This window comes from Megascapheus bottae, chromosome 11 (assembly GCF_031878675.1).
Source record: "Megascapheus bottae isolate mThoBot1 chromosome 11, mThoBot2.hap1, whole genome shotgun sequence".
NCBI lineage: Eukaryota > Metazoa > Chordata > Mammalia > Rodentia > Geomyidae > Megascapheus > Megascapheus bottae.
In genome coordinates this window covers 32103806-32129227 of record NC_143519.1, presented here as the reverse complement: position 1 = coordinate 32129227, position 25422 = coordinate 32103806, and the positions used below count along the sequence as shown (strand labels likewise).

The following is a 25422-nucleotide window of genomic DNA, read 5'->3' as shown; positions in this document are numbered from 1 at the left end:
CCCACAGCACCCGGCTTGTTGATTCTTTTTGAAAGAGGATTAAATTCAAATATAATTCAATCTCACATAATCTACAGTATTTGAAAAATTAAATGTAAAGTACTGTAAATTTCCACTTATGATAGGTACAAATTGACATATTGAAATCAAGCAGGACATTCAGTATAAACATCTATTTTAATAATCTCTGAACTAGACAGCTATTGTCAAAATCAGACATCTTTAAATGAGAAACTGTTTTATGATCCAAGTATGGCTATGTTTGAGCAACTAGGATTTATAGAGATGGAAATCAGTTTCTTTTATTTCTGCTACTAAGAAAAATGTGTATGAATTTTTATAATGGAATCTGTCACTTGTCTTAAGTGCTGGCCATCTCCCTTCGATTGCTGGGAGCAGTGTGGGGAAATTTTCCTGTCAAAGCATTCATTGAAATAGGGTAGGATTGGAGGACTATTACTAATGTCATGAACAATGATTAAAAAAGCTCTAGTTTTAATCCCTTCTGGCTTTATCGAAAGAACTACCAAAGTGACATAGTGTCTTAACCCACAGGCAGATTTATTAGTGTGGAAATCTCTCTTGCTTTGTATTTAATTAGCTTTGTCTGTGGAGGGAACCTGGTAGCAGGGAAATCTCTCACTCTGACATAAAACTGAACAATGAACCATACTTCAAGCTCCTAAAAGAAAAGTAAGGACATACTAATAAATTAACTACTAAGGAGAAAATATGGATATCCAATCATATCTTAAGTGTAAGATTCTTTTCTAACATCTTTATTACCAAATTCAAAAACTTACTGTGAATTTAAATGAAAAGAAAAATAGATAAAATGTGTGAGATAAAATTGTTGTCAATTATTATCATCCCAAACTATCATAAAGCATAAATATGAAAATTGAACATACTTAATATGAACATATTTCTCCATATTTTTACATTTTATAACAACAAAATGTGTATCAAGTATCAAATAATGTAATAAAAATATTTGATCCAGGAAGTAGTAAATCAAGAAACTGATCACATTTTTCTTGATAACTTATTAAATTAACCAATACATAATGATCATATGTGAAAACATGGGAAGTATACACAAGAAAAATGTGATAACATTTTAGAGATGTGATAATTTCTTACACTGAAAAATTATGTGTTAGGAAAGATCTATTTCTTACATTATTTTTTATTTTTCTTGGAAAGGTGATGTGCAGGGGTCTGCAGTTATATAATTAAGCTAATGAATACATTTGGTTATAATCATTGTACCCCACCACTCAGGGAAAGATCTTTTAATGTATTGTTAGAGACAATATATTATTTAATACATTTCAGTACATTCTCATCTAAGAAACTTTTGTGGTCTATGCAAAAAGTATTTTTGATCACTAGCACAAAGAAACAATTTAAAAACATATGTATTAACAATGAGAGAGTGTTGGATAGTAGGAATACACATCAGTAATAAAGAAGTGTACAATTTGCACACAATTATTAGGGTCATAAACAAAAAATGACAAAGTAGGTAGATCCTAATGCAATCTCAACATTTTAGCAGAGTTTACTTAGCTAAAGAGTTTATTTGCAGAACTTACTGGAAATATCCTGCAACATTCTACCTAAGGCAACAGGATTGTGAGTTCAAGGCCAGCCCAGGTTACATGGCTAGCAAGTTTCTCACTAACTTGTGCTGCTTGGTGAGACTGTTTGCTCATGTTTCTTATTGAGCCATTCATAGTAGAAAATTTATGAAATGAGCTCAGATATGCATTAATTATGGATAAGGAAAAATTGATATACACATAGGTATATTATATACTATACATACATATCTCATACAGTGTAAACTTAGCCACTAAGTATAATAATTTTGTAGCTCAAATGAAAAAATAAATTATGTAAGTTATCATGATTTATAGTTAAATGTCATGATATTAGGATTTGAGTGTAAGCTTTTCTATACCGAACACTAGATAACACCAATAAATCCATTTGCCCATGTAGTAGAACTGCCCTGAAAGGAGAAAAGTGATAAGTAAAAGTAACTGAATACGTTGACCAGCAACTGAAAAATATAAGAGGAAAGATCATATATGCATTGACAAGACTGCAATAGAAATGAATTATAAATACCAAACTTAAGTTTGAATCTATTGTTAAGAGGATCTAAATTAATAAGATTGTTATATTAAATAGTTATTACTATCCTATTATGGAACATTTTATTTAGGCTCAGTATAAGAAATGGATTAATAAAAAAATACCACCTTTGCTTTAGCCTTTTGACTTTTCTTATTAAAATATCTAAAAATGCTTTATAGTTTGTTTCTTAAAACACTATAACAATGTTTTGTATTTCACCTTACATTTCCTTTCACGAAAAGTATAACTTCCAAAAAAATAAAGAAAGAAAAGCTACATGGATCTCATGTTTTCTTTTGATCCTTTGAAGGTCTAACAAAATGTTTAAAAGGAATTATTTAGAAGGCATATCAAACCTTGCCTTGAATGTTTAAGAACACTTTGATATGTTTATCGATCAGAATTGCACATAAAAGTCAGATAGAATAACAGCTTCAACTAGTCACATTTAAATTAAGACAGTGCAAGTTTTACTTAAAATAAGAAATAAAACTTTTAATAAACCCATGTCTTTCGATTTCAAGTGAGATAATAAATATTACACTTACATAAGACAACATAAAATGTGTATCCAATGACAACTAAAATGAACATAGTAATTGATATATGTCTTTACGTAGATTTTACTCAATTATATGGTGCCGTAGTATTACCAAAATAAACAAAATTTTCAAATAAATTTGACTTACTTTTTGAGAAATACTACGTATGAAAACAAATTAAGTAGAATTTTTAAAATGTTCACAGAAACATAAACTACATTTATGTCCTAAGTTTGAACATCTTCATAAAAATTTGAATTTATATGGAACAAAATATATGTCTGTATAAAAAACTGAAAATATATTTTAACTTGTTTCCTTAAAGGAAGTAATTTAGAAATAAAGCATTGATAACATTTACTGAAATAATCAGTTTTTATTTATAGTTCCATGAGAGCAAATGCTAGCCAAATCTTTTTTTCTGCTAAAATTTAATGGTTTAGAACAACAATTTCTGTTCTTCACACTATAGTAGTTACTCTTTGGACAACTAATTAAAGAAATAGAACCTTTATTTAAAAAAAATTAACTGCAGACACTGGTGGTTCACACATGAAATCCTAGCTAATCCACAAGCTAAAATCCAAGAATCACAGTTGTAAGACAGCTTCTGCCAGAGAGTCAGTGAGACTCTTATCTACAATCAAGGATCCAAAAACTGGAAGTGAAGCTGTGCCTCAAAGTGGTAGAGCATAAGCCTTGAGCAAAGCTCAGAGACAGATCCTGGGGCTCTGAATTCAATCCCTGAAACTGACCAAAAAGAAAAAAAAAGATGGAAGGGAAACATGGATCAAAATGCATTGTACTGGTAACTTGACTTATGGAACCCCTTTGTGTACTACCTAATAATTTTTAGGTTAAAATTTAAAAATATACCTATTAAAGTAAGATGTTTTGACAGAGAGCAACATCTAAATAATATATGTACTAAACATAAAATAAGTTTATATTCTCAATATTAATTTTCCACAGAAAATATTCCCAGGACTATCAGAAGAGATTATTGTAATCTTAATTTCAAGAACAAAAAATTTGCTTATAAAAACAAACATTTTGAGACATAGTTGCCACTATTTCTTCAGCTTCTTTAATATTTTCTGGCACATAGAACAAACTCCATAATATTTATTAATGGATACTGCCAACAGCCAAACAGTCGTGTATGCCTCTGAAATAAATATCTGCCTTTCAATTAGTTTAGCAACAAATTTCTGGGACATGAAACATTATTTTGAATAATAATAAGTAAGCACTGAAAACGTGGGATATATATTACTGCTAAATAAATATTGTATACTCAGTGAAATTTATATTGATTCATGTTAACAAATGCAATTATTATGGGATGTAAGTTAAGGTCTCGATCAAAATTCAACCAGTTAACTTCTGCAACAGAGGGGCAGGTCCAGGAGTTGAGAAATTGAATAGCTCTCCTCAGCCTTAAACCCCTATAAAGGATTCAGAAGGTCAGCAACTACTCAAGCATGAAAGGCCAGGATCAGGTAATACAGCTTTTCTTTTCTCATTTTTGAGACTCCAGAACTATGCACGTAAGCTGAGAGTTTAAAGCAGCATTAGAGGCATGGATAGACACAAAGGCTAAAAAAATTGTGAGATGTCTATATCCCATTCTCACTAATACATTGCAGTTTCAGACAAAAATCAACAAAGAAAACTCCCAATGAAATACCACTGTAGATGAAATGGACTTGACGAACTGATATACACAGATCATCTCACCGAATGGAGTACTCTTTATCTATGTAGAATAATCACAACACAGCTTTCTTGTTCTTCTACTATTTCTTAAAATCTTAACAAGATGTTTAAAACCAAATAGTCAATTAGTGAACAAAGCAGTCACAAATTTCATTAAGAATATTTGAATATATATAGAAGACAGACTATTTAATAATTGATGGTGTGTGAGGGAAGCATGATAAAGGAAAGTCAAGGCTCTGAGCCTGACTTATAGTTATAGTACTTCCACAGATAGGCTAGGAAATGGAAAAGAATGGATGAGAGGAAAAACTGAGTTTCCTTTTGCAAACACTGAGTTTGATATAGTTTGTTTTTTATTATTTTATTGTCGGGGTAATGTATAGAGAGGTTACAGTCACAATCGTCAAGTAGTAGATGGATTAATTCTCGAACATTGATACCCTATCTCCTAATCATCTTGTTTTCCTCCTTCCCTTTCCTATTTTGATTAAACAAATAAGCATGTATACAATAGACTAGGTAACAAAGTCAGATACAGTAACCACATAAGATTAACCATAAAGGAACAACAAGGAGAAAAGAAATAACATAGTACATTAAGAACAACAATCACAAAGATTTGACATAGTTTTGAAAAACATCCAAAAAGTGTTCTTCATAGCTGGGTGCAGTGCCTCACACCTGTAACTGTAGCTACACAGGTGGCTGAGATGTGAGGATCATGGTTCAAAGCCAGCCCCCAGCACAAAGGACCAAGAGTCCATTAACTCCAATTAATCACTAGAAAATGGGAAGTGGGGCTGTGACTCCAGGGGTAGGATGATAGCCCTGAGCTAAAGAACCCAGGGACATGGCCCAGGCCCAAGTTCAAGCTCAATGGAAAAAAAAAAATGTTCTTCCAATTAGTTGGAATGTAGTTAAGATATGCATATACACATATAAATATACAAACTACAGGTGAACACTTATGGAAGGTTTTATAGAGACAGGGAAAAGAAAACTTTCATTATAGAGAACACAGTATTTTTGCACTGTAGATGTCTGGGGGGTATTTAACTTCATTTGACTTTGTTTTACTTTTTCTTTTAATTTTTTAATTCTTTAAAAATGTAAAAGCCATATTAGCTCACAGATTATAATTTCATACCCTAGTGTTAATCTCTATTTAATAATTTTGAAGTGAAAAAGCATAGATATTAGGTTAAAATATGCATACTACAATGTTGTTTCAAAAATTTTAAAGTGTTTATTTTTCTGGTGTTTGAAAATCTGTGTAGTGATAAGAATTTTTTTAATAATGCTCACATTTCTCTGTTTTTTATCAAAATTATTTTCAATGCACCAAAATTTTCCACAAAGCAGATAAACTGAGTTCATTGTAGCTGTCTCTCCATTGCTCCACTGGATATGTAGTCTGTGTAAGTGAGATTACTAAGAGTGGTGGTAGAGTATATTGCACTTTTCTCCTTTCACTAAATCTAATTTGCTTCTGAGAATTGTCTTACTATTTCATTGTTTTAAACAATGGCAAGGGTATCACTTAAATTAGAGTAACATATATTTAATCCTTTCATAAAACCTAGGAGGGTGATAATATAATTAAGTGTATGTATATTATATTTTAGTTTCATCTCGTTTAGAATTAGTCATATTATTATCATTTTAATTGCTTTTGGTTTTTGCTTTGCTTGGTTTTTTTTCTTTTTCTTTTTCTTTTTCTTTTTCTTTTTTTTTTTGGTTATGGGCTTAAACTCTGGACCTGGCTACTGTCCCTGATCTCTTCAACTCAATGATAGTGCTCTATCACTTTGAGCCACAGAGTCACTTCCGGTTTTCTGGTGGTTAATTGGAGATAACAGTCTCACAGACTTGTGTACCGAGGCTGGCTTTGAACCACAGTCCTCCAATTACAGCCTCCTGAGTACCAAGTTTTGCAGAGGTGATCTGCTGGTGCCTGGCTATTTTAAGTATTTTTAAAGCTATAAAATTTACTTAGGAATAAGAGATGAAAAGAATTTTTTTAGCGAACTGAAAAACTTTGTATGATTTATTATTATGTTTGATAATGAATAAGTCTGTGTCCTACAAAATAAGGAAAAACCAAAAAGCAAGCCCATTAGTATATGTACCTGTACATAGATACTCTTAAGTACACAGAAATGATTTCATTGCTTTTCTCAAGCTAATAAAAATAACATTAGATACATACAAACACACACACACATATACATTGATTGCTGTTCATATCCAATAAGAGAAAAAGATAAACACATCTTGTGTAAATTGGGAAAGTAATAAAGAAAACTCTAGTCACTTTTTCTTAAAGCATAAAGTTTTTGTTTTTTACTTCCTCTGCTTCCCATAGTTTACCTTTACATACTACAATTTGAAAATTAGTGTCACTTCTCCTATGTTAACTTGTATTTCTGTGTTCTTGTACATGGTTTCTCTTCTGCCTCAGCTATGACTTCCTTGTACATATTTCCTCTTTTGCCTCTTTCCTAGCTACTTAAGGCCTGATATTGCTGAAAAGCAGGGCTCCAGTATTCTATCTAGTAAAATTTCAAGCATGATTTTTTATCTATTCAGATCTGTTTCTCTTCTCTGTGTGCTTCGCATACAACTTTATGAAAATTTAACCTTCCTGGTTGCATGCTAGGTGAACACTGGTTTTGATTCCTCGGTACCACATACACAGAAAAAAGCTGTAAGTGGTCTGTGGCTCAAGTGGTAGAGCTCTAGCCTTGAGAAAGGCCAAGGACAGTGCTCAGGCCCTGAGTTCAAGCCCAAGGACTAGAAAAAAAGAATTTTACTCAAATGCAGTAATTTCTGGGAAATTTATGTTCGATGCCATTATAATTTTTCTGTGAGATAAAAGAAAAAATCACAATATCCTTTATGGCTTTGAATAACTTAGTTCCTCATAGTATTTCAATCCATTTCTTGACTTTGTTTCATTGCCTTGTAATTGATTTTATTTCTTCTTATTGTTTTGTCATTAAAGATTTCACTATTGTTATCCCACAATAGTAAATATTTATTACATCAATAACATATTTGTACCTTGCTAATGTTCCTTTGCTTTTTATTTTCACAACAAAATTATGTTTCATGTATAATCTTGATAAAACTTCTGAAACAGAATCTCAGTGTACATATGCCATAGCAAAAATCCAGGTACATGAATTGCCATGACAACCATATGAGTAGGTGTGACTAATTCCACACAGGCACAGGCAATGTGAATTACATTCCCGCTGCTACCTGGCCAACATCTATTGTGAGAGACCATTAATTATAAGATGTGTTCTAATTTCTGAAATATTAGCTGTGAACACATACTGTTATTAATAGACTCCAAGAATAGTCTAATGTGGGAGCTGACTTCATGAGGAAAAAGAGAAAGAAACAGTGTTTGTAGATTCTCAGCTTCTCATCTCCATTTCTCTCCAGCAGTGTCATTGTTCTCTCACCAAAACAAATCTTGCAGCTTCTCCGGGATTGTATCCACAGTACTACTTTTATGTTTTCCTTTCTCATCTTATTTAGACCATCCTTTTATTTGAAACATTCTAAGGACAAAATAACCTACTACATTGTGTCAACTTTTCTCTCACTGGACAGCCAACAGTGTGGAATTAGTCAGTGACAGATAATACTCACTTTCGTATACAACTTTTTATTATATTTTTTCTGATTGGATTGCCAAATAAGCTACACTATAAATGTCTATATTCTGTAGACTATACTTATCATATTGACTGTATGGAAGATACTGTAATGATTCATCAGATTATTGGATTGACAAATTATAATTAAATGAGTGGTACAGTACAGTTATTTCAGTAAATTTATAATTTCCTAAGTATGATTTACTACTTATAAACAGAAAGTATGTCTGAACTGAATCTCTGGCTACTAAAAATTTGAAATACAGTGTATTTTTAAATAAGGATAGTTACTAAATAATAGCTATGAACTTTTAAGGAACAAGTTTATAGTTTCCTTTGATCACTAAATGTCAAGGAGAGAATTCTTGAGCAGCTCACAATAAGCATGGTGAGAAGCAAAGAGTCCTATCATTGGTGAAATGAGTAGAAAGAGTACCGACTCAATCTACCAATCAGAGTTTCCAGGGGCATGACAGCCAAGGGTTGTGGGTCTTCTCTTCACTCTAGATTCCAAGTCAGAACAAAATGTCCATGTCTTTGGAGTCTTATTAGACGAATAGTGCAGGGCCCATCTATTTACAAATGCAGAGGCAAATCTTGAGTACTCATTCTTGTGCAGCATGATTTTCTTCATCATAAACCAACTGAAAATGTTGCTCCCTTTGAAGGGAAGGTTCTTTGTCTGGATAAATGAGTTGGATAAGGGAAGAGGCCTGACATGCCAGCTAAACTCAGTCTGTACAACAAGCAAGAGGTGGGTTAAACACAGATTCTGAGAGAAACTTCAGTTTCAGTAAGCACTAGGAGAATTTTCCAGAGTTGGGGGAATGCTAAGGAAACTTTAAAAAATTTTGCAAAGTCTCTTGAGGCACTTGAACAGTGATTCCAAAGACATGCTAACAGGAGCTGTAAGACATTCATGAAGAGTATTAGTGGATTGTTATGTTAAGTTTTCAACTCTGATGAGGGATCTTTCATTTGGCTTGATTCCTGATTGAGTGCATGTGAAAATTCAGATTAAAGATTCAGAAATCCCAGAAAGCAGAGATAATCCATAAAAACTAGGTCCTAAAAAGCTAAAGCAGTAGTTATCTTCTCATCCTTTGGACCTTTTCCCAGAGAGGGGAGACCATCCTTTTGTACCACCATCCCAATTTCAGCTGACAACCTCTGTATAGATACAGAACCCAGATAAATGTGCTAGCTGAGAAGTACACTTTCAGAACTCAAATGAAAAAAGAAAAGAAAAGAAAAAGACGTACAGAGCACTGACTCTTGAACTCCTAAGAGTCTTCCCAGCTACCCGAAAGCACTGAAAATTATTGGATACAACAGCTCCTCAAGAAGGCAATGCATTCAGTCCACTGAACAACCATTTTCTGCCAGTCTCCCCATGGATATATACCACTCAGATATGACTCTTGGGAGGGAAATTGTCTCTCTAAACCTTCCGAATCCTTGGATCTCTATTTCTTCCACCTCTGAAGAAATTTTGCGGTCAGTGCTGGTTAATGTGCAGATCTGGGTCTATGGAATTATGTCCAATGTAACTTATTCACTTCCAGCTAAACAAGATTTGCTTTCTTGTCTTCTTCCTGTGTCTTCAGGGCAGAATTAGAATTCAGTTCTTGATAAGAGTGATGCATTTTAGAAAGCAGTAAACAGACCATCATTGTTCCTCATTACTTGTTTGTGGATTGAAGTAACCCCTAAAATACAACTAATCTGAGGGCATATTGTGGAGGTCACAAGCCACCATTTTTTATAGCTTCTACTCTTAAATATATGATTGGCATATATATGTGCAAATATATATGTACATGCATATGCAGTGTGTATACATATGTATGTATTATATGTATGTTTAGGTGCACACCGAAATCTATAAACATTAATTCTCACTGTAAGAGGTCACTGAAACAGCAAGAAAATGTTCTCCAGTAAGCTGGATTGGGATTCTTCAGCTGCAAGAAAAAGATACAGGAAATTTCTATCACATGAATCCATTTGGACCTCTGTTCAAACCAGGGGACTTTTTTGGGGGCCTGGAGGGTTCTTATAATTAACAATGTAGACATGCCCTATTGGTGTAATTTGCAAAGAATGAACCACAATATCTAAATCATGCACATCCACATATGTCCTTTGTTCTGTTTTCTTGAGCATCTAATAATGGGCTCAGATTTACAGTCAAAGCCACACTTCAGTGAGTTCAGTAATCAAGCACGTAAACAGCTCTGCATGCTCCCAATCAATCAAAACTACAGGGGTGATTCCAAATGTCATGGGAAAATGACAGGATGGGCTTACACGGTTGGTAGGATGGGTCATAAAAAGCTCACATAGCTTAGGCAAGCAGAAGAGGTTTGATGCTGAGATTCTTGATCAGAGTACTTCTCATTTATACTATATATGTGATCAGGGTGCCATTTGTTTCCATAAATCTCTTGCTGTTTTATTGACACCTCAGTCAACATAAAGGACTGTTCAAGGGCATTCTAGACATTTATACTTCTTCCCAAACACAATCCATTTAATGGCATAGCTATTGAACCTACCTTGAGTTCATTTCAAAGTTCAAGATTTTGTTCTAGTTCTTAGCAGTGCTGTATGTTTTGTTTTAAACTATGCAAGTACTTTCTATTAATAATCTAATTGTTCTATGTAACGGTTTCCATTGAAATACCTGGGAAGAGTAGGGATAATTGTAAACATAAATATTTCTATCTATACCAAACACACATGCCCCAAAACAATTGTCCACACAACAACCAAACATGCATCACCAAGGAAATTATGGGATAACGTGAAGGACAGGAGCATCTGTAATTTTTTTAGAGCTGCTTATAAAACTTTTCCTGAAGAAAAAACTGCTTGTTCACAGCTTTCTCCAGAATCAGGGATGCTTTGCCTTCTGTCACTGTGATCCTACGTGATCCCACTGATTGGGACACAGCAGCAATGGTTTCAGTTCTGAGTACCCCAAGCACAGCACCCTTCTATGTCATCCATACTTGAGCTGGATGCACTGATGCCATTCATAAAACAAAATGTTTGCAAATAAACTGTAAGAGACAGTTTCTTTATGACTAGCACTGAGCTAAGTGATATGTACTAGAATGTAAACCTTTGATCATTAGTTATCATAAAGGCAGGTACATTCGAAAACCCTCTCCCTCACTGCTCTGTGCTGTCTTTCTTGCGATTCCCCAAGCTTAGAAATATTTGTAAGAGGATCACTTGGGAAGTTTTTGTGCATCCTCTTCCATAACACTGATTGATCATGAATGACTTTTAGGTCACCTTTGCTTTATTGGCCAGAAATCAGTCATGACTAAATTGATACATCACTTGAGATAAAAATTAAAACTACAAGGCCAAAAGTTTTTCCTTCATGGGCTTATATTTTTATATTTGTTTTGTTCAAGTCTTCCTAAGCAATGAAATAAATTCCACTATCACTACTTATTGACTTGATTTTTGACCAGTAACATTCATGGGTAAATAGGATTATAGTTGAAGCTTATACTCCCACTCATATTACTCCAGAGTCATTTTGACTCTGACTTTCATTTGATGTATATTGTATTAATGGACCAAGTTGATCCCTAACTACTCACCTCTCTAGTTGAGCCATTAACAATTGAAATGGTAGAAAAGCATACAAATTCTGCTAATTTGAATGTTGCACTCCAGTATAACAAAGATCAAATATGTAGGGATTCAATGATGATCAAAAACACTACACAATTAACAAAAATTGTGCTCATGATTGCAAACTATGTTTTTCAAGCCATCACGTAACCATTTTGCTATCTACACAACACATAGAATCATGCACTGTTATTTCTCTTCTCTTTTTTTTGCCCTTTGGTCAATTTCAGGAGTGGGTGGATAAGACCATCATTTTAGTGTATAAATCCAGCATTTCCAAAAAGGGAGTTAACTTTTACAGCCAAACTTCTGAGTATATATTCTGCAAGATGCATTTGAGCTGGTTTCTGTTTTGTATTTGTCCCACAATGGTATTTTAAATATTATATCTTACATAAATGTCTTATTCCAGATCAATTCTCAGTAATTTGATGAATCAATCTCTATACAAGATCATTAACTTTTTATTCCAAAAGTAATATTAGTCCCTAGGTATCTTCACTGCCAGAATGCATGGGACTCTCCTGGTTTGATATAGATATACACAGGAGAAAAATATTTTCTTTATCAATTTGTTTCTAGCATATTTGGAAGAATCTGCAGATGTCTCACAGCAAAGCCATGTAACAGCAAGCTACATAATTTAGCAAAGAATAAGTACTTATACTCCATTAAAATAAACTCTAGTGAGCAATCAAACATCAAAGCAAATCATTAATGTGCAGACTTGAAGAAAAAAGAAGACGCATAGACCTGACAGCCTTTGCAATAGAGAATTCTGTCTGAAGTCCTTCCATAGCAACCAGATGTGGGTGGCTAAATATATACTTAGAGTTTTTCAGCTTTCAGATAAAGTACTAGAAATTTCAACAAGAGTCACTTTTGTAAGGGTGTCATTAGAATGAATGAAGTTAAAGATGGCCATACTAACTGTCAAACCTGACACACATTCTGAGGATTAATGCATAGCACCATTCTGCATTGTTTAGGACTTTAAAAAAAATTGAATGCTTGGCTGTGAAACAGACATTTTTAGCATGCTTTTTTTTGAGATATTTATTAATCCATTGTTTTGAGTATATGTTCTCTTTAACTGTGTCTAGATTCTTCACCATTAGAAAAAGTTACAATATAAGTACAGACGATATATATATGTATATGTATACATACACACACACACACATATATATATATATATATTTGCCAGTCCTGGGATTGAGCTCAGGGCCTGAGTGCTGTCCTTGGACTTTCTCTAGGCTAGAGCTCTACCACTTGAACATCAGCCCCCCCTTCTGGCTTTGTGGTACCGAGGAATTGAGTCCTGGTCTTGCATGGTAGGCAAGTTTGGCCACTATGCCAAACTCCTGGCTCCAGACTATGCTTTTATAAAGTAAAAGTATATCAGACTTGAAGATGTTCAATTTTATTACCTTCCCTGAATCTCGTTTCAGCTACTTCCTCTGTTTATAAACAGACTTTAGCAAATACATCTTGACTAAAATTAATGTTCTAAATGGGTATGAATTGATTTAACCCAGTATCTAGGAGGATTCAAAGTATGTATCTTTCCTTAACTATCTATTCAATAGGCATATTGATTTGAACAAATTCATTCAGTAGGGATATTGATGTGCACATACTAACAATAATAAATAATTGATTTGAATCTATGGTTGCATACTTGGAATTTTATTTCTGTTTTTGGTCTTGTTTTTTACAGGACTACAGTTAAATCCTTATTTTATGTGACATAGGACTTGTGCATTTTTGATCCTTACATCCTCTGGAAAGTCTTTCTCAGAACTTAAAATATGTCTGAATATACTTTCTTCCTGGGTTCAATATGCTGCTTTCATTCAATCCCAATAGTCTGGGAGATTGTCATAATTTTGACTTACAACAATAATAATAATAATTTCTTAATCCAAGTGGTTAAAATCTTTTCCTGAGCCTAGCAACTCAGGAGGCTGAGATCTGAGAATCAAGGTTCAAAGTCAGCCCAGGCATAAAAGAACCTGAGACCCTTATCTCCAATTAACCTCTAGAAAATGGGAAGTAGGACTTGGTTCAATGGTAGGGCAGTAGCCTTGAGCTAAAGTGCTTAGGGACAACACCCGGGCCCAGGGGTAGGGCAGTAGCCTTGAGCTGAAGAGTTCAGGGACAGCGCCCAGGCGAGGTTCAAGCCCCATGATGTCCCCCCCACATACAAATATTTTGCTCCCATTTCCTTGATTTAAATGTATATAACTCTAATAATGTACTTTCATATGCATAGATAACATTCATTACAAAGAAATCATTTCTTTATACAATATTGTATTCCACAAGTTTTAAAGTTGAGAAATATGTAAACTGTTAGGAGAAGACAGAAAATATATTATTTACTGACAAGTGTTTAATATTACTGTGAAATGTTTTTAAATTTTCTATATATAGATTATATACAAGAGCTTCTTTTACTCAGTTCTAGTGTGCAAAGAGAAAACATGTGTAATACTTGTCTCTGAGATACTCAAAGTGTACAGTAGAATAGAAGGCAAGATGGAAAAATACTTTTTATGGAATGCATTTAGTGCTATAAAAATTCTCAATAGTATTAAAGTTGTAATGGCCACCTATGTTATTACAAAATTCCTTGTACATATAGGTTGTGTAACAAAATATCAAAGGCAGACATTTCATGTAATAAAGAAACCAAAAAAACTGGCACCAGCGGCTCATACTTGTCTAGCTACTCAGGAGACTGACACCTGAAAAGATCAGAGATCAAACAGTCTGGATTTCATCTCCAATTAATTAGCAAAAGAGCTGGAGTACAGGTAAGGCTCCAGTGGTAGGGAGCCAATTGTGAAAGAACTAAAAAAGCAGTTAAAGCCCTGGAACTGCTGTGGAACAAAAGAAAGAAGAAGAAACAAACCAAAAACAACAGCAACAGCAAAAACAAAAACAGAAAACAAAAACAAAATAAAACAAGAAACAGACCAGCATAACGCTTTCTGTAATATTTTGCTTGAGAAATTTATTCAAAATCATCCTTTAAAATTTGACAAGATAGGTACTCATTAATTTGCATATGTAACCCTCTAGAGTCACGCGGACAATAAAATTAAATTTTAAAAATAAAAATTCCATTTTTATGTTCCATTTAACAAGCTAAGCTTTTGGGGATTTTTTCTTCCGTTTTATTATTGTAACAACTTTCAAGACAAATCAAGTTTTCTTTTATTTTTTATTTATTTATTTTATTTTATTTATTTTTGCCAGTCCTGGGGCTTGAAGTCAGGGTCTGAGCACTGTCCTTGGGCTTTCTCAAAACTAGAGCCTACTATGTGAGCCACAGTTCCACTTCCAGCTTTTTCTAGGAATCAAACCCAGCTCTTTGTGCATGCTAGGCAAGCACTCCCACTAGTTCGAATTCCCAACCCTTCTTATATTTTTTGATTTTTTTTTATTAAAATTTTTGCAAGCCAAAGAGTCCTTAGGCAAGGTTCTGAGGACTGTTTGGCTTTCAAAACTGAGAATCATTCTACATGCAAAAAATAATTAATGGATACAATTATGAGTTACATATGAAATAGTACATATTTAGTTAAGAAAAATCTCCTACTATTATGCCTTTAACAACTGTGAAGAATAAGCGCTACTTTACCCAATTGCAAACTAAAAAGTATTTCAGAGTATCATATAAAACTAATACAACTAACATATTACTGGATGTTATATTCCCCTCCCCTCTTTTTCTCTTCCCTTCCTTCCCCTCCTTCCTCTATCCCTCTTCAATATCTTCTGCTGTTGTGTTTTTGAAGTATGAATAGATGGCAACATTTTTTCCATATATTTTTTATTGTAATTAATAGAAGGGTTACATGATATTTGCCAGATAGATGGTGCATTAATTCCCATACATTGATGCCCTTTCTCATATCTTGGTCCCCATTTTCCTCTCCCCCACGCACACCCCTCATCGTGTTTTCCCCTGTTCCCTATCCGATTTCAAATAACCAAATACAAATATATCTGATATATCAGGTAAATAAGTGAGATACTGAAACAATATGAGATAACCAAGGAACAGCAAAAGAGATGAGAGATAACATAGTACATTAAGGGCAACAGTCATTCATTATATGTCTTATGTTTCTATATCCTAGAGGTCCTTTCATTTACCGTCCTACTATATGGCCTTTTGTATCAAGGTTTTGCTCTCTTGCAAATCTCTGCTAGGAGAGCCCAAGGTTTCTACTGATTATGACAAATGAGGGAAACCATTGAGCCTATGTTCCTTTGAGTCTGGCTTACTTCACTTAATATGATTTTTTTCTAAGTCTTTCCATTTCCTAACAAATGGGGCAATGTCATTCTTTCTGACAGCAGCATAGAATTCCATTGTGTACAAATACCACATCTTGTTGATCCACTCATCAACTGAGGGACATCTAGGTTGGTTCCATATCTTTGCTATGGTAAATAGTGCTGCAATGAACATTGTTGCGCTGGTGGATTTAGTATGTCTTTGTTTCTGGATGATTGAGTAAATGCCAAGTAGTGGAATTGCTGGGTCATAGGGGAGCTCTATGTTTAGTCTTTCTGAGGAACTGCCATACTGCTTTCCATAGTGGTTGAACGAGTTTGCACTCCCACCACAGTGTAGTAGTGATCCCTCCTGGCCACATCCCCTTCAGCATCTGTTTTTATTGGCTTTCTTGATTCTGGACATTCTAACTGGAGTGAGGTGGAATCTTAGAGTTGTTTTGATTTGCATTTCTTTTATGACCAGAGATGTTGAGCATTTCTTCATATGTCTATAGGCCATTTTTGTTTCATCTTCAGAGAAGACTCTCTTTAAGTCTTTAGCCCATCTTTTAATGGGATGGTTGTTACTTTGGAGCTTACTTTTGGATTGATTCAATTTTTGAGCTGTTGATATATTTTAGATATGAGGCCTTTGTCCATTGTTTGGTTGGTGAAGATCTTCTCCCACTCTGTAGGCTTCCTAATTAGTTTACTAGCTATGTCCTTTGCCATACAAAAGCTCTGCAGTTTAATGTAGTCCCTCTTATCCAGCCATATTCTGATTTGTTGTGATTCTTGGTCCTTATTAAGAAAGTTTCGACTTGTGCCAAGGTGGCCTAGTGTATCTCCTATTCCTTCTTGTAAAGTTTTCAGTGTGTCAGCTTTTACCTCGGGGTCTTTGATCCATTTGGAGTTAATTCTAATACAGAGCGACAAAGAAGGATCCAACTTTCGTTTTTTGCATGTGCTTAACCAGTTCTGCCAGCACCACTTGTTGAAGAGGCTATCTTTCTTCCGTTCTATTTTTTTTGGCTCCCTTGTCAAAGATTAGGTGGCCATAGGTCTGTGGTTTAATATCTGGGTCTTCAGTTCTATTCCATTGGTCTTCAGCCTGTGCTTGTGCCACTACCAAGCGGTTTGATGATTATAGCTCTGTAATAGAGTCTAAAGTTTGGTATTGAAATTCCTCCTGTGCTGTTCTTTCTGCTAAGAAGTGTTTTTGCTATACGGGGTCTTTTATTATTCCATATGAAATTTTGGATTGCCTCTTCTATTTCTTTAAAGAATGACATTGGGATATTGATGGGTATTGCGTTGAATTTGTAGATAGCCCTTGACAAAATTGCCATTTTCATGATATTGATTCTTCCAATCCAGGAGCATAGGAGGTTTTTCCATTTCCTCAGTTCTGCCTTAATTTCCTTTTTCAGGGATTTCAAGTTTTCATCCAAAAGTCCTTTACATACTTAGTTAAGGTAATTCCTAAGTACTTCATTTCTTTGAGGGTATTGCAAAAGAAATTGCTTTCCTGATTGTTGCCTCGTTCTTCTCACTGTTGGCATAAAGGAAGGCAGTTGATTTTTGAGGGTTAATTTTATCCCTTGCTGCCCTTCCAAAGTTTTGAATCAGCTCAAGAGCTTGGGATTAGAGTCTAGAGGATTCTTTCTATCCAGGATCATGTCATCTGCAAAGAGAGAAAGTTTTACTTCCTCTTTTTCCTATTTGGATCCACTTTATGCTTGCTTCTTGCCTTATTGCACTGGCTAGAAATTCTAATACTATGATAAAGAGGAGTGGAGAGAGTGGGCATCCTGCTCTCGTTCCTGATTTTAGAGGGAATGGCTTTAGCTCTTTGCCATTAAGTTTAATACTAGCTGTGGGCTTGTCATACACAGACTTTATTATACTGAAGAATGTTCCATGGATTCCTAATTTCTCCAGAGGTTTTAATGTAAAGGGGTGTTGGATCTTGCCAAATGCCTTTTCTGCATCTATTGAGACAATCATGTGATTTTTGTCCTTGCTCCTGTTCATGTGTTGAATTATATTAATTGATTTGCGTATGTTGAACCAGCTTTGCCTCCCTGTGATGAATCCAGTTTGATCATAGTGTGTAATTTTTTTGATGAGTTGTTGTAGACAGTTGGCCAGCATTTTGTTGAGAAGTTTTGCATCGATGTTCATCAAAGAAATAGGTCTATAGTTCTCTTTCTTTGATGAATCTCTGTCCGGTTTGGGGATGAGGGTTATAGTGGCTTCATAGAATGAGTTTGGTAAAGAACCTTCATTTCCAATTTTGTTGAAGAGCTTGAGGAGTAATGGTGTGAGCTCTGCTTGAAGACCTTTTAGAATTGAGCTGTGAATCCATCTGGCCAATCTCTTCTTGCTTGCATCGTCTCTGCTGAGAAATCTGGGGTTATTCTTATTGGTTTGCCTTTATGGGTGATTGTTCTCTTCTCCCTGACTGATTTTAGGATCCTATCTTTGGCCTCTATTGATTGGTGGGGGGATGTCCTTTTCTGGTCAGGTCTGTTTGGGTTTCTAAAAGCTTCTTGTATCTGGATGGGCCTGCCCTTCTGGATATTTGGGAAGTTCTCTGAGATGATTCCCTGAAGTATATTTCCAATACCATTGACCTCTTTGTCTAGACCCTCCTCACTACCAATTAGCCTTAAATTAGGCCTCCTAATTGTATCTTGGACCTCCTGTAGCATTTTCTTATATTTCCTAGATTTGAATTGACTCATTTTCTGTTCTTTTTCTATAACAACTAAATTATCTTCAACCCCAGAAATTCTCTCTTCTGCATTTTCTAATCTGCTATCAAAGCTATCTACTTTATTCTTCATCTCCCTTGCTTCTAATTGCTCATTTTTGATGCCTTGCATCTCTTGTTTTAGATCATGTATGGATTTCTTTAGCTCCTTGATTTCCATTTGAATGGTTAGCTCAGCAGCTTTATTCTCTTTGGACATTTGTTGGAGATCAGTCACATTTTTGTTTGTGGATTCTATGAATTCATCCATTTTTCTTTGAAAAACCTTTATTTTGCCCTCCTTTATGGCTTCCCCCTTTTCACATATCACCTTGTTTATGGTTTCCTCTTGTTTAGTTGTGGCTTCCTCCCTTATCTCTTTCTTTATGTTTTCACATTTTTCATTAATGATGTTTATCAGTTGCATTTGTATAGCACTTGGAAGGCTCTCCTCTAGATTTGCCTCTGACTGCTCCATTGCCTGTTTATGTTGGGTGGGAGATGCTGTTCCTTGATTGGACACTTTTTGTGAGTTTCTTGTTCTGCCCATTTGAGGATGGGAGCAAGATTAATACTAAACAAGATTATAATTTTTCAGATATAACCAACCTAGAACTTTTCAGTTGGCTGACAATAGATATTAGCTCTTTTAGATTGGTAATAATACGCTCTCTTTCTTTTTGTACACTTACATACAAATCTAATACAATCACAGATGACCAATTTATGACCAAAACAATAAGCCCCTCAATCCAATCTCTATTGTATTTCCCTCTGGACCTAGAGTATAATTGAACACCTAGTTACACAGCATTGCTCAACAACCATCAAATGTAGATCCATGCATTATAAGAGTTGAAGGATGAACTGAGCACCAGAGATAGAAAAATAATATGAAAGATGACAAGGGAGGTAGGAACAGAATAATACAAGAGTGTAAGAATATTATAGGAATGAAAAAAGGGTATTGTGTAAGGATAACTGACCTAAGGTGATAGACAGGTAGAGTATTTGTGTAGAAAGTTTAGGTGAACTTAGATAAAACTTATCAAAATAAGAAGAGTGATAAGAAGAATATATAGAGAAAAGAGAGAGGTTGATATAGGAGATTTCAATGATACCAATTTAAGAAAGAAAAAAAAAGAAAAAAGAAACAAAACAGCAACAAAATAAAACAACACACACACACACACACATACACACACACACACACAATGAAAACAAAAAGAAAAAAAAGAAAAAAAAAGATATAAGGTGGGGGGAGATTCCTCACTTTTCTGAGTTCTTACCCAGGAGATACTGGGGTTGAGAACCCGGAATTTAAAAAGCAGGTGACTGTATCGATATGGATATCATTTTTATTCAAACTGTACCCAGAGCTGTCACTGTGTTTCTAAGAACAACCACAGTGACAGCAGGATTGTGGGAAAAGAGAGGAGAAAAAAAGAAAAAAAGAAAAAAAAAGAATTAATCATAACATTAGAAAAAATAGGTGTAGGTTAAATGGCAAAGAGAAAAACAAGAACATTCAAAAATGCAAATGAAATGGGGTAAAAAAATTTAAAAAAGAGTATTCTTCAATTTTTTTTTTTTTGGTGCGGGAAGAGGTTAGGAAACTTGTGTCTCCACTAAATTCGGGATCTAAACACTTCACAAAGTCTTTTTCTCTTGTGATTTGGCTTTGCGGTTTTTCGGATCAGATTGCTTGTTTGGTAAAACAAAGCTGAAAGAGGGCGGCTTTGTTTACCAGGTCTGTGGGTGGTGCAGAGGGATGGACTTCAGCAGCTCTGGGACCGGATTTCTGACTAAGGGATCTCTGGGAAATACTTTGCCAGATAAAAAGTTGGCACTGTCAGCAACACCACTCAGGCTCCAATTGTTTTGGCCAGGTCGTTTCCAGCAGTCAAGATGGCACTGCTGGGGTGGGAGTTTGGCCTAGTGGTTAAAGTGCTTGCCTAGTATGTATGAAGACCCGGGTTCGATTCCTCTGTACCACATACATAGAAAAAAGCCGGAAGTGGTGCTGAGCCTCAAGTGGTAGAGCTCTAGCCTTGAGAAAGTCCAAGGACAGTGCTCAGGCCCTGAGCTAAGGCCCAGGACTGGCAAAAAAAAAAAAAGATGGCACTGCTCTCAGCTGGTGGGGGAGGGCCTCCCTCCCAATGCCATTCCCGGAGAAGAAGTGGAAACTTCTCGGAGGTACTCACAAATTGCTGGATTCTCCAGTTCAGTGAAGCTGGCAGGTCGCAGGTCCATGCAAGGCCTGTTGTTGGCTCTGGGCTCGAGCAGGCTCTGTATGGCTCTGTCTACAGCCAGTCTGCTCTGCTGTGGAGCGCCTTCTCTGTTCTGATTCAAAAGAGCCTTTGTCTCCCCACTGCTCAGCGGCGGAGCTCCATGCTCTCATTTTGTGCTGGTATTCTTCCTTTTTTTCCTTTTTTTCCTCTCTGCCTGAGTTCTCTGTGGTCCTAAAGCTTACTTAGGATCAATTTCTGTTAGAGGACTGTCTAGAGCCCTGATGGCATAAAAAGGAGGAGGCACTCAGAATGCATTTTGCTCTGTTCATTACTGGCAGGTTTCAAGGTACAGCATCTAATTTGTACTTTACTAGATATAGCTCTTGTCTGACCAGAGGGAAAAAATATAGCATTTCATTTATGGTGCAAGGTGTACAAACACCTAATGTACAATGCTTACCACATATTCAGAGGAAGATACAATAACACACACTCAGTCCCTGGAGTGCCATCTACCAAGTCATATTAGACTTCTTTACTTGCATTTAATTTCTCATAGAGACAAAGGCCTTTTCTTATTTTATCACAATAGGCATTGACTATAAACTTCAGATTTTCATCCTTCAAGAACAAAAGAGGGATGCAGTAGTAGTCTCAAGTGGAAGGTCTATATATTCTGGTTTATGTCATATTTATGGCATAACACAGCAATAGCTTTTAAAAAGTACTCATTTCCTTACTTCTTTAACTGCACCACCCTGTTCACCTTTACAATACATTATAAATAAAGAAACCACATAATTAGGAAACTCATTGAAGACTGCTAATAAATGCAGATTACGTGTGTTATAAATATCTCTTAAAAATTGGTAGAATTGAAGCTGACATATGACATGAGGAAACATAAGAGATAAAAATTTATGGGAATGGAGACTTTAGTAGGATGAAGAGCTTATATTACTCCAGAACAAATTAACTTCTTACATGATTATTATATCTAGCATATCCTTATAAACAATGATCTAACATTGTTTATAGTAAAAAGAAACACTAGACAAAAGGTATTTTACTAAATCTAATAAAGGTTCAGAGTTAATGGCATTTCTTTGCTTCACTGTGGAAAATTACTCCACTCACCACATTTGAAGATACTTTAAAACTTTTAAAACTTGAGGATAAATTATTCAATACAAATGTGTGGAAGTAAAAATGTGTTTCTGAAGGACTTTGAACAGAATTTATATTTCCTTCTGAGACTACCCTAAGACTAAGCCATGGCTTGTATTGTAAGAATCTGGAACCCAGAAACCAATGTCTATTGCCTATAATCCTAGCTACTCAAGAGGCTGTCATGTATGGATCCTGGTTTGAATCTAACCCTGACAGATTAGTCTAAGACCCTCTTATCTTCAATTGCTCACCTCCTAAACCTTCTCCCTCACCCCCCCCCCAAAAAAAAAGCCTGGAGCTGTAGCTCAAGTGGTTGAGCATTAGCTTGCCCTGATCATTAAAGCTTAGGGATAGCACCTAGGCCCTGAGTTCCTGTACATGACAAACACTCACAAACAGAAGTTTGAACAATATTTATAAAAAATAACCTGGAAGATTTACACAAGCATAAAGCAGTGGTTGACAGGAATTAAAGATGCCTGGGTAGAGACTACCTTCTGAATGGTCAGACTAATTTCACTTGCAAACTCTCTTTGTTCCCTCAGTAATTGAGGTCATGTTTTAGGTAATGAAATGTTTTATCACTAGTTTGGAATTGCTTTAATACAATATTATAAAGCAATATTTTTTTTAAATTTCCAGGTAAATGTAAGATGGATGACCAACTTGATGTAAAGAAAGGCTCTTCTCTGCATTGTCTATCTGTAAGAGTTCTCTAGAGAAAAAGAGGTATTTTTATAACTTTACTTGTCAACAATGATAAATGAAACTAGGAGATATAATTCCAGGGCTTTAGGGAACCATCCCTGCAATATAAAAACATTCATTAAATTTTAGAAAAATATTTCAATTTTTTACTTTTAGAGTAAAATTCACTGGAGACACAAAATCAATCTATAAATATTGGAAAACAACAAAAGGCACAAAATTAAGAATTGTAAGTATATGTGCACAACAATCCAATAAAGGAAATTTTATAAAAGTTTCAATCTAAAGGATTATTTTTACAGGTACTTTATTACTTACACAAAATATGAAGATTAAATTTATTTTAAAAATGATAGATATAATGAAGTATTATATATTGTATGTATTATAATAAAGTATAATGAAACAAAGTAGAAATAAAGAAAAAATATTTCAGACATAAATACAAACATCAAGTTAATAATAATAAAGAAGTAACCATGTACATATATACATGGTTAAGACATCTCTGTTGTTGTTGGTTATGAGGCTTGAACAGTCTCAGAGTTCTTTCGCTCAAGGTTAGTGCTCTACTTCTATGAGCAACAGCTTCATTTCTGGCTTTCTGGAAGTTGGTTGGAATTAAAAGTCTCGCAGATTTTCCTTCCTGTGCTGGCTTCAAACTACCATCCTCAGATCTCAGCATTCTGATTAATTAAGATTACATGTATGGGGCCTGGAGTTAGGCCTAGTGGTAGAGTGCTTGCTTAGCATGCACAAAGACCTGGGTTGGATTCCTAGGTACCAAGTACGTAGAAAAAAAGGCAGGAAGTGGCGCTGAGGCTCAAGTGGTAGAGCTCTAGCCTAGAGAAAATTCAAGGACAGTGCTCAGGCCCTGAGCTCAAACCCAGGACTGGTAAAAAAAAAAAAAAAAAATTACTCGTGTGAGCCACCTGCTTCTGGAAGGATCTGATTTTAATAGAGGGAAAATAGAGAAATATTTTGTAGGATGAGTTCATGGCTGTTATTAAGAAACACATCAGATAATTTCAAGGGACATATTGCAGTCCAGAAGGATAGATTTGCTGAAACCAAGAAAGTTAACTAGAGTAACAATTGTATCTCTCTCACCGTAAAAGAAGGAAAATATTGACATAGGATTGGGGAAAATGATGAGGTTTATGTAAAGCTAACTGGAGCTGTGGAAGAGTAATTTCACCAAACAGGGCTGTATGTTAAAGGGTGATCTGACATAGTGAATGCTTCTTTGAAACAGACTCTCCCCCAACAAAAAATATTAAAATAAATGTAAAACAATGTGTTTAGAACTCTTAAAATCAAATCTTGTTCTCAAATTAGAAATAGAAGTAGCTTCCCTGTGTTAAAATGATTTACATAATTTAATCATGAAGGGAATTTCTCATTATTTTGTGGTTTCATACAAAGTTGCTGAAAAATCTGACTTTAGTGAGATTTCACTAGCTATATTATCGTCTTGTTAACAGTTATATGGCACTTAAAGGATTTGCTTTCACCTCTTGACTAAATTTTTATAACTTACCAAAGGGCATGAAGCAACAATGTGGTTAAAAAAGATAATTGGTTGTATTCTCTCTAGCAGAAGAACATAAGTGTTTTTCAATTGGCTTCTAGTATTGGCTCTTTGTATGGAAAAAAATCAAAGGTCAGTTTGATATTTTCCTTTAATTGGCATTTTATTCTACCTGTGAACAACACAACTTCTCTTAATTCTTCATCTCTATGTGGTCTTCTGAGATGGATATTTTTTGCTGCACATTTCTCCTAACTAAGTATATGATGACCCTGTATAAATATAATTAATAGCATCATATTGAAACCATATTTAACAATGAATCTGGGAAATGGTATGCTCTTCTGAACATTAGCCTAGTTATTTTACCTTTTCAACTTCATTTGACTACTTCAGAAAATAACTGCTCTCTGCCCCAAATAGAAATGTGTTTAATACTTTTGTCCATACATTCATCAACTTTGTGGAATGTTGGAAAAATCTGTGTATACTACTTAGTCTTCTTCACAAAAGAATCAAAGGCTATTGTGTCTTGATTTCTGTGGCATTCTCTAGAACATTTTCTGTTACCAACAAGGGGTTGGTTAGTTCTGAGGCTTGTCATCACTGTTCTTTACTTAACTATTATTCCAGAAAGCCAAAACATGAGCTCATAGATTAACATCGGATATTGAAATGTCCTTGAGGATTATGTGGCCATTTAAAATAGTCTAGGTCTGCAACTGCCCTGTCCATTATCACACATTTAAGGCATGTTAACACAGATCTTCAGGATTTATTTAGTTTGCTCTCTTTTCCAAACTTCTTTTGTCTTGTTACAAAACTATAGACCAGAAAACTTGGGAAATTATTTTATCCCCGTATTTTGGCCTTCTGCATAAAATTTTGGAAGGCTGGAGACTAAGTTCAGGACTTTGTTGCCCACTACTTGAACCATACAAATTGAAGTCTTTGTAACTGACTCCTTTTTTTTAGGCTTTTACTTAGTCAGCTTCTTATG

General features: G+C 34.9%; 1 long non-coding RNA gene across 4 annotated transcripts in view; it reads left to right on the top strand.

The window, feature by feature from the left end:
* The window catches only part of LOC150056880 (uncharacterized), a 474030-nt gene that overhangs the window by 351470 nt on the left and 97138 nt on the right, over window positions 1-25422 (top strand). For 2 of the 4 annotated variants that reach the window (XR_016537004.1, XR_016537002.1), the window contains exon 3: window positions 22826-22887. The exons of the other annotated variants lie outside the window; for them this stretch is intronic. This is a non-coding gene — a long non-coding RNA (uncharacterized LOC150056880). The remainder of the gene's footprint in view (window positions 1-22825; window positions 22888-25422) is intronic. 4 annotated transcript variants of the gene reach the window in all.